Source organism: Chaetura pelagica, unplaced genomic scaffold, assembly GCF_000747805.2.
Source record: "Chaetura pelagica isolate M959 unplaced genomic scaffold, ChaPel_1.0 scaffold21, whole genome shotgun sequence".
Classification (NCBI taxonomy): domain Eukaryota; kingdom Metazoa; phylum Chordata; class Aves; order Apodiformes; family Apodidae; genus Chaetura; species Chaetura pelagica.
In genome coordinates, this window is record NW_009952251.1 from 1703876 (window position 1) to 1714189 (window position 10314).

A 10314-nucleotide genomic window follows, 5' to 3' on the forward strand; every position below is an offset into this window, starting at 1 on the left:
AGCCCGCCCGCCCGCGGCGGAGAGCGGCGGAGCGGCCGCGGGGCCCGGGGCGGTGCTCGCTGGGGCCTGCCGGGGGCTGCGCCTCGGGGGCAGGAGCTGTGGGGAAAGAGGTGGTGCTGGCAAGTGGACGTGGCTTAAAAGAGCTTCGCTGTTTGTTCCCGTAGGAGAAGTGGGGAAACATCTGAAACCCTGGAACTGCACTGAAAGGTAAGTTAAAGTTAAGAATTCTCGTGACTGTGAGGTAGTTGCTCGGTTCCATTGAGTACCTGTCTCTGGGGAGCTCAGCTTCTTGCATGCCGTGGTTTTGTAATTATGAAATGTTGATTAGGTTACTATCTGGATAATAAAATTATTTTTTATGTTCCTCAAGGCTGAGTGCATCGTCCCCTTCTTTTGAAAAGAAAGAGGTAGATGTTAACTACTCAGTCAGTGCCTTATAAAGGCTTTAAATCATTCCTTGCTTGTAGATGATATGGTAATCCTGTTTCTATATAGCAGAATACAAACTCTGTTATGACAAATTCCGATACTCTTAAAATAATCAGAATAAACAGTGGTTTACAGCATGATGCTGGCAGAATTTTAGGACAGATTGTAGCAGTTTTGTGGTTGTTTTGGGGTTTGTTTGGGTTGTTTTTTTAATATCCTGATGTAAAGATACTTCTGTGTTTCAGGGTTTTTTTTTGTAGGGATATTGGGAATGCATGAGAAGAGTTCCAGGAGAAATGCCTTGTTATTAACAGTGAAACTGTTCTAAATAGAGTGCCATCTGTTTAATCCAGACTGCCGCTGTCTGGTTTCAGCATTTAGTGTTTTTCATTGTAAGATGAAGTCTGCAAGATTCAGAGCAGTCTCTTCTCTGCAGTTGCTTTGTCAGGATGAGAAGAGACACATTTGTTTTTCTGTAATGTATGTGGGGTGGGATTGCAGGAGTGCTCTTTATTTGTTAGGTATCTGGGAGTTAAATCTGTATCTCGGAGAGAATTAAGTTCTGCCAGATACCTGTGAAGTATTTCTTGTTTCTTATTATGGCTAAAAGTTAATGAGTATGTGTTTAAAGTCTGGTTTTGCTGAGGAATGTTGATATTTTCCTCAGGAAATTTTTTTTCAGTGACCCATAGACACTTTAGATATGTTTGGTTTATTTTTTGAAGTAAAAATATGAAGTCCTGGTTTTATTTGTTTTCTTTTGGTGATTTTGTTTAGTTCATGGTGTTTGGAAGCATGACTTGATTTTTTTTGTTGTTGTTGTTTTTTTTTAATGCATGAAGCCATGCTTTACTGATATCGCTCAGTCTACCAACATGAATGTTCAGTTCTAATCACGGAATATTGACTGTGTAACCTAGTGTGGACAAACAGAATCATAGCAGAGGAACGCGCTTAGCAAGATTAATCTTCACATATGCTGTTGCTTTCAAGGTTTAACAATGCTTTGGGTTGCTGTTTTACCCCACTCAAATACATAAAAACGCTTGATAGGAAGAACTGTGTGCAGCTGATAGATTCACTCTCTTATAAGGTTACTTAGTGTTTTGCTTCCTACATTTCCTTTGCTTTCAGCACGGATTGTGCTCTTTCTTTTCAAAATAACACTGCAAATATGAGGGATTTGATGTTTTGGGAATATGGGAAGCTTTTTAAAGCTGTATTTTCACTAAATAAGTGAATCTACATAATTTCAAGGGGGTTTACTGTCTTGCTACAACCTGTTTTGAGGAGGAAACTTCAGCATAATTACAGTTACAGTCTGAAGAAATTTATACTATGCACAGGGAACAAACATAAATAGAAGAAATTTTCATCTTGTGTAGAGAATGCTGGATGTCCTTTAGGAAGGGAAGGTCATTGGGACTCCATGTACAAATAATCAGTATTCTTTCTGTTGTTTATTCAGTTGCTTTTTTATAATAGTCGTGGTGGTGATAATTACTGAAAAGATGAAGTATTCTATGATATAGTTATGTTAGCATGTATCTAGCCGAGCAAGTTGCGATTTGCTGGGATTCCTGCTACTGTTGCTAGGTTAGAGGTAGGTGGCAGGATTTTCTTGAACAGCTTTCAAAAGCCCATGTTTCCAGAAAATTGTATTGATATGTGTTCTGGATTAACAGATTCTGAGATTCATTATGGGTACTGCTTTTCACTGCACGTACATATATTCTCTCTAGCACTGAACTGGGTTTAGTAGTATGCTCTTCATTATTGTTATCTGGGGTAGAGACTTGTGTGACTGACAGCAACTTAAAGTATTTTCAGTTTTGAGATGACAAAAAAGAGTTGTAGTGTTGTGGTGGTGGTGAGTGGGATTTTTGCTTTTTAGGTTATTTTAACTCAATAGCTTAATACATATGAAAACTATTTAAATACTACATCAGTTTGTTTTCTTTTTTTCATGAAATTGCAGATTACTTTCTCCAGCTTTGCATTAGTAATTTATAAGTCATTTGAAACCATTTGTCTTTTGAATAAAATGGTCAATCCTGCTTTAGTTACAGTATCAATGGAAAAGATCTTTCTTTAGTCCACCTTGGTTTCTTCAGATGTTTGTGTTTGTTGTTTTGTTTTTTTTAAAAAAAAAAAAAGACTTTAAAAGGTGGGGAAGAAAATTATCCTCTCAGGCAGCATTAAAGAGCTAAATATGATATGGATAGTATCTCAAGCCACTGTTTTGCCTCTCTTTTGGAGAAGTGGTGTGCTGGAGGAATAGTCTTAGTTTCTTTCTGTTTTTTGTTTGGCAACCCAAAGAGCATTTTTCAGAGGAACAGCCATTCTGGGCTTATCAGCTATTCTCTCTTGAAGCCTAAAGCCCTGCGATCCTGGTATGTGTCAGGACCATTGTTTCAAGTCCTGTTTGTCTCCCATGGCTAAACAGTATTTGACAGCAGGAGCTTTATTGTTACATTCTTTTCTAGGCAAGCATATAGGGTTACTCCTTAGGTCAGCTCTCCCTGTCTCTCCCTGGCAATGATGTTTTTTATGGTGATTTTTATTCCATGGATATACTGAATTTGTAAACATTCTTGAGCCAGTGTATGGTTTTTCATCTACCATGTTTTCTGGCAATAATCACAGTACTTCATGTGTTGAGTGAATAAGTTGTTCCTCTGTTCTGTTTTGAACCTGTTACCTGAGAACTTCATGTGATACTCCCTGTTCTGTATGAGCGGGGGGCAGAACTGTTTGGTTCTTTCCCAAGAATTTTGATACAAGTTTCGAATCTTTAAAGATCAGGATAATGTATTCGCTCAAACACTTGTCTGGGCAGGAAAAATAATTGCAGATGCCATTGATTTTCTCTGTGCTTGTTCCTTATGTTAAGTATGAACTGCTATCAGGAAGTGAGGCTGGAGGCTTCCCCAGCTGACTCCTGGTGAAGGACGTCTCTGCCACAGGAATGATCATGTAAGAAGTAGTCCTGTGACTCCTTGCAGGGGTGATTGAGCTGAGCAGAGACAGTCATCAATAGTACAGGCTGAATTGATACTTCAGTCAGTTATTTTCATTTCCAAAGAGAATCGTAGTGAGAAGAAATGATTGTCTTATTTAATGCTGTTTTCCATAGTGTTTCCTTTTCACTTATTTGCTTGTGGTAGATAAAATTTCATGCAGTGTTCTGTTGAAGGAAATAAAACCTTTTGTGTAAATTGTTCAGACATTTAATGTAGGCTGTAAAGGTAACTATAAAATAGAGATGATACTTTAAGAAGGATTTGCAGTGCCAGGTGTTATCCAAATGATGTTATTTTTTTTCCTGAACCTTTGTTTTGTTGTCTTCTTTAGCAGAAGTAGAGATTCTTCAAAAACTGAATTTAAGGATGGCTGAGGTTGAAAGGGACCTCTGGTGATCATGTAGTTCAATCCCTTTGCTCAAAGTAGGGTAACCTAGGGCAGGTTCAGGACATTGCCCAGTTGGATTTTTAATATCTCTGAAGACAGACTCCATAGCCTTGATGGGTAACTTGGTTTGGTGTTTAAACTCATGCTAAATAAGTTTCTTTTTATGTTTAAGTGGAATTTTTTATATTTCAATGTGTCCAAATAGGTGCAGAGCTTTCTTGAGATTAAGAAGGTATTCTGAAATTGTGCTTATATTTCAAAGTGTTGAATTTGCTTGGATAATTCATGCTTTGCATAACAAGACAAATAATTTAAAATGTCCTTTTTTTAATGAACTTTAGTTACAGGACGGTTTTATGGGAGTGACTTAATTGGTCTCCATTTTCATATAGAATTCTGACTCTAGTTTCTAAACTTGAAATACAAGGTCAAGAGGCAGAGGGGCACTTCTGATTGAATAAAATGCAGTTATCTAGCAAAACCTTACTGTAAAACAAAATTCTTTATTGCCAGCAGTACCACAGGGACTGGGTAAAATGATATACAGTTTGCAAATTGTTCCAACACATGCTGCAAATTAACAATAATAGTAGAAGTTTTGTATTGTAAGGAAAATAGCTGCATGGCTGTTAGTAATTATTCTGTTAGAGTTACATTTTTCTGTCAAATATAATGAATTTGGCCACAGATTTTTTTTATATTGTTTTCCTTAGAGACAAAGAAGAGAAAAATGGTGTGCTACAGATGTTTACTGTGTGACATTTATATTAATTTATAGTGTTTTATGGCCATGGAACATACTTGTCTAACAAACCATGTAGCTACCTTGGAACTAATCTGCATCTTTTAATGCCACTGTAAAGTAACTTGGACCTTGTGTACCCTGATGAAGGATTAGGCAGAATGCCACAGCAGTGTCGCCAGGAGATATTTTTTCTCCTGAAATCCTGCGTTTTTCATACTATGGATTCTATTTGAAAATGTTTGGATTCTTATGGTTGTCTAGTTCAATAGATATTTTACTAGTAATCACAATTCTTACTATGTTTTTGTTTTACTTACTGTGATTCTTCAGAATACTGAAACGGTTAGGCTTTCTGTATTGGTGTCTGCATTATGTATGGTTCATGAGTTATTTAAATTGTCATACATTACTGTTCCTCTGAATTATATTTATGTGAAATGTATGACATGGACATTTGTGCAGGCTGCATGACTAGTTTGCTGATTCATACAGGGCAATGTTGCTATTTCTGGGATTTTTCCCTATTTCCACTCCCTATGTTTTGTAGTTTGTGGATTTAAAAATATAATTGTATTGAGGGTCTTCCTCCCCCCTCCTGCCCTGCCTCGCCCCATATTTGGGCTGGGTGAATTAATTCTTCATCTATCTGGAAAGACAGCAAGAAGGTTTAAAAGAATGATTTTATTTTTCACAGCCATTCAGCTGAGAAGATAATGAGGTGAAATATGTGGAAAATATGCTTGTGCTTTTTCCTTCTTGGCTTAATTTATTTCCTTTTTCTTCAAATAGTTTGGTTGTTTCTGAGAGTTCTGGTGTCTGTTTCTTCTTTCTATCTCCTGATCTTTTCTTCTGTCCTTTCTGTCTCCTTTAGGTTTGAGAATATCTTGAGCTTTAGGAGAGGCTGGAGAGCAGCCACTCAGCGTTTCTGCCTCTGTTCTGATTTAAAATAGGACCACAAGGTGGAAAACTTGATTTAGAAAAAATGCTGAAGATGCTCATAGTAGTTATTCAAGCAACTTTCCTAAATATCCTAAGCACAAGATTGTTGAGATACCGAATCACAGGATGTTAGGGGTTGGAAGGGACCTCTGGAGATCATAGAGTCCAACCCCCCTGCCAGAGCAGAACCACCACAGAATCTAGGGCAGGTCACTCAGAAATGCATCCAGATGGGGCTTGAAAATTTCCAGAAAAGGAGACTCCACAACCTCTCTGGGCAGCCTTTTCCAGTGCTCCATTGCCCTTACAGTAAAAAAGTTCTTCCTCATGTTGAGGTGGAACTTCCTGTGTTCCAGTTTGTGTCTGTTGCCCCTTGTCCTATTATAGGGCACTGAAAAGAGACTGACCAAGACTTCCTTCTTGACATCCACCCTTCAGATATTTTTAAACATGAATAAGATCCCTGCTCCGTCTCTCCAGACTGAACAGCCCCAGGTCTCTCAGCCTTTCTTCTAAGTCAGATGTTCCAGTCCCTTGATTGTCCTCGTAGCCCGCTGTTGGTCTCTCAAGTAAATCCCTGTCCCTCTTGAACTGTAGAGTCCAGAACTGGACAGAATACTGCAGGTGAGATCTCAGGAGGGCAGAGTAGAGGAGGAGAAGAACCTTCCTTCACCTGGTGGCTACATTCTTCTTAATGCACCCCAGAATACCTCTGGCCTTCTTGGCCACAAGGGCACATGGCTGACTCATGGATACTTTGTTGTTCACCAGGACTCCAAGGTCCTTCTCCACAGAGCTGCTTTCTAGCAGATCAGCTCCTAATCTGTACTGGTGCATGGTGTTATTCCTCCCCAGGTGCAGGACTCTACACTTATTCTTGCTGAACCTCATTAGGTTCCCCTTTGTCCAGCTGTCCTGTCTCTCCAAATCTTGCTGAACGGCCACACAGCCTCCCAGTGAATCAGCCAAGCCTCCCAGATTTGTATCATTAGCAAACTGGCTGAGGATACGCTTGGTCTCCTCATCCAAGTTGTTGATGAAGATGTTGAACAGGACTGGACCCAGCACTGATTCCTGGGGAACTCCACTAGTTACAGGTCTCCGGCTGGACTCCGCACCATGGATCACCACCCTCTGGGCTCTATTGTTTAGCCAGTTCTCACTGTCTGCTCTTTTACCCCACACTTCCTGAGCTTGCTCACGAGGATGTTATGGGAGACTGTGTCAAAAGCCTTGCTAAGGTCAAGGTAGACTACATCCACTGGTCTCCCTGCATCTACCCATTCAGTCACAACACTGTAGAAGGCTGTTATTGTCTTGTGGTCTTCCTTGTGGTGCACATGGGCATAAGCTTGGCAGATTTTGTTTTAGAAATAGCTTAAGTTAGCTTGTCTCTGTAAATTTAAATATTGTATTTCCTACATTTGAAATAACATTAGCTGGAATTTTTTTTTTTAAACATGAACTTTATGAAGATCTGACCTCTTATGACCAGTGTGTCGTATGTCTAAGCTACACTGATAATCTTACCATCTGCTTTAGACAATGTGATAGCAACATCATGATGGCAGAACAAGGTGGGGAGAGTCAATAACCTTGTAGCTGAGACATGTTTCAGAAGGTAGGAGGCTTTTATGTAAACGAAGTTATGAAGGGGATGGAGTGAGCAATTTGTCAAGCAACCTAGTCTATGCCATCAGAGTAGGGCAATGAAGAAATATCTGTATGTTCAACTTCATTACACTAGGTTAGGAGCATGCTTTTTTGAAAAAATCTTTCATGCTTCTGCATATGGCTGTTGTCTCTGGATAAGTGTGGGTACTTGATAAGTACCAATTGATAAGTGTGGATATTTGCTATCCAGATTTTGCAGATGAAAATTCTTTATACTTCTGGCACAGTTGAAGTCAGTCCTAAGGTTTATATTTACTTCTGTGAAATTAAGGTTAGAGTGTAAATTTTCTGACTTATATAAATACACAAAATAAACAAATATACAAAACTGTGTTTCAGTAGACAAAATTCATGCTTGTCTGTAGTTAGAACTCAATCTAGATAGTACAAGCCTTCCTTTGTATAACACTAGTATAAAAGTAGGAGGGGGTGTTAATATCTTTTCAAACTCTTATTAAAAGCAGTGGGATAAAGAGACGATTGGTTAAAGTCCATCTACTTTAGTGAAATTACACAAGAAGTGATTGACAAGATGCTTAAGTAATAATAACGTGCCCTTTTACATAGAAATGTAAGGCACGCTGATGAAGGATTTATCCTGGCAAAGGCTTGTATTTCACTGTGTAATAGTAGAGAACTTTCCATTGGTTTTTTGTCTTTTTGTTTTTAAGATGTTCGTTTGAGCCGGAACAGCATAGAGACCTGAGCTCACAGTGGGCACAGAGGAGGGTAAGAAGGGTTTAGATGTGAAATAGATGAATGACTAGCTCCTTATGTGCATGGATTTTTTATTTTTTTTTTTAAGCTGCTTGTTTCTTGTTCTTAGCATAGAGTAGACCTTAGACAGAATTGTAGAGCTTCCAAAGCTGCTTTTAGATTGTTAATAGTGTGTATCAAATTCTATTTGCTAATTGTATAACTGACAAAGGTAGATACCTGATGGTCTTCAATGTTGCATCTGTGAAATAGTTTAAAAGATTAACTTCCTTAAGTTTCTGGAATTACCAAACCATGTTTGTGGTAATTTCTTGGGAAGATGGCTGTATTTGTCAGCTTTCACGTGAGCCGTTCTAATAGCTTAATTCATGTTGACAATCTGCAACAGATTGCAGTGCAAATCTTGCCATGTCAGAATAGCAAGCGCTTCATGAAAATCTCATAAACAGTGAAGTGTTACCTATGGAAATATAAATTGGGATGGGAATCCTGGGCTAGAGGCTAAGTTGAGTGAGAGTGGAAAAGAAATACCTAAAATGCTAAACTAATTTAAGCTTAGCATTCACAAGCTGTATTTCCGTGCTGTTTATTTTCATAGATGTTCTGTGACAGCAACCCTTCCCTTAAATCCTGTCACAGGCATTTCATTATTCCCCAGTGAATAGGATGGCTAGTAGCAAGGTACTACCTCTTCTGTTTGCTTAGGTCTGTACTCTGCCTCCCAAGGCTTGTTTCATGTGCTGTCACTTTTCACCCAGGTTACTGCAAACATCAGGTTAGCCTCTTATTTATCTGTGGAATAAGAGAACTTCCTGGCTCTCCTTTTTGTTTGTCTGGGGGAGGACAACATTTACTTAGCTTTTTTACTTTCTATACAGGTTAAATCTTTTCAGATAGCTATATGTCTACTGTAGTTTTTAGCAGTTAATTTTTACAGTTTGCATGGCAAAACTAAAATCACTGCACTAATTTCCCTTTTTAATTGAAATTACACAAATTAGCATTTTGTATCGTGTTGTCAACTTGGCAAGGTAGTCCAAATTTAAAATGTGAATTTTTTAGGAAAATAGTTGTAGATGCTCTAATAATGTATAAATACTGCTATGGAATTTAACTTTGTAATTTTACCTGTTTTTTCTGGCTACTTCAATATTTAAATTGAGTAAAACTCATCCTGCTCAGGCAAAAAAAAAATAAATGCAACTGTAGGATTTAACTTTTGTTGTGCACAAAGTCCTAATGGGGTTAAGGTCTGCAAATGGATTCTAGACTGAGTTAGGGGTCAGTAGCCAGTTAGCATTGATGTAGCCAAAATTATTTAAGTATTGTGCTGATTGTCAAAAGGTGGGGTTTTTGTAGTCTTCTTTATATGGTGATGTATAATTTACCATATCTTCAAAGGTTCTTTGTTTTCCTCTGTGACCTTTTTCTCACACTTACAGGTATTGGTTTGTGCCAAAGACAGAACAGTGGGCTTGATGTAGAAAAAGTAGAAAGAAGTTCAAGGGAACTTAAGTAAAGAGGAGGGTTCCTCTAGATGTTAATTTAATCTAATAAGTTATGATTTGATGTATGCTGTAGAAAGACGTAAAATTATCTGTTGGTTAGTGGGAGAGTGGGGCTCCTGTGTTTTGTGGGGCTTTTTGGCAGCTGCTGGGAAGGGGCTTCTTCTGCACTGGTGCTTGTCATTTTACTGAAACAGTTTGTAGGAGCTTGACCACATTTGGCTGGTGGTGATGTGTGTGTGCTGGTTAACTTCTCTCTACGGATGAAACTCCCATGATTGTAACCTACCATGTACTGTATTTGATAGCTTATTTTGATAACAAATGTTTGATCTTGAGAGGAGGGAACAGATCTCAAATGGACAATATAATGCTAATTTGGAAACCTTAATCACCATTTAAAGAGTTTTCAGCTTTAAAAAATTTTGACATATTTCAAATTCATATTCCAATGGGTAGATTTTGATAGACAAAATATTTCTCCTGAATGTACTGGCTCTATGCAAAATTTCAGTAATACTTATTTTATATTTTTGCTATTTCTATGAACTACTAGGGTATTCTGTTTTAGTACCGGGTGTTGACTTTGAATAGGTTATGATGATTATCTCTGTCTTTGTCAATGTAGACTTTATAGCTTGCTGAAATGCATAAATTCTGCAAATGCATTGCATCTGTAGAAAATGAAAAGGTTTTTATTAGCATTTACTCTTTTATTGCAGGAGAATGTTTGAAGTTACACTCTTATTTTTTAGTTTTAATTATTAAAATGAAACAGGACTGATTAGGAAACAAAATCATTAAAATATGGTTACAAACATCTTCTCAATAGGCCAGTTGGGTAGCTGGCAGATAAGACAAGAAGCATGAGGATTTTCCTCCTGCTACCCCCAA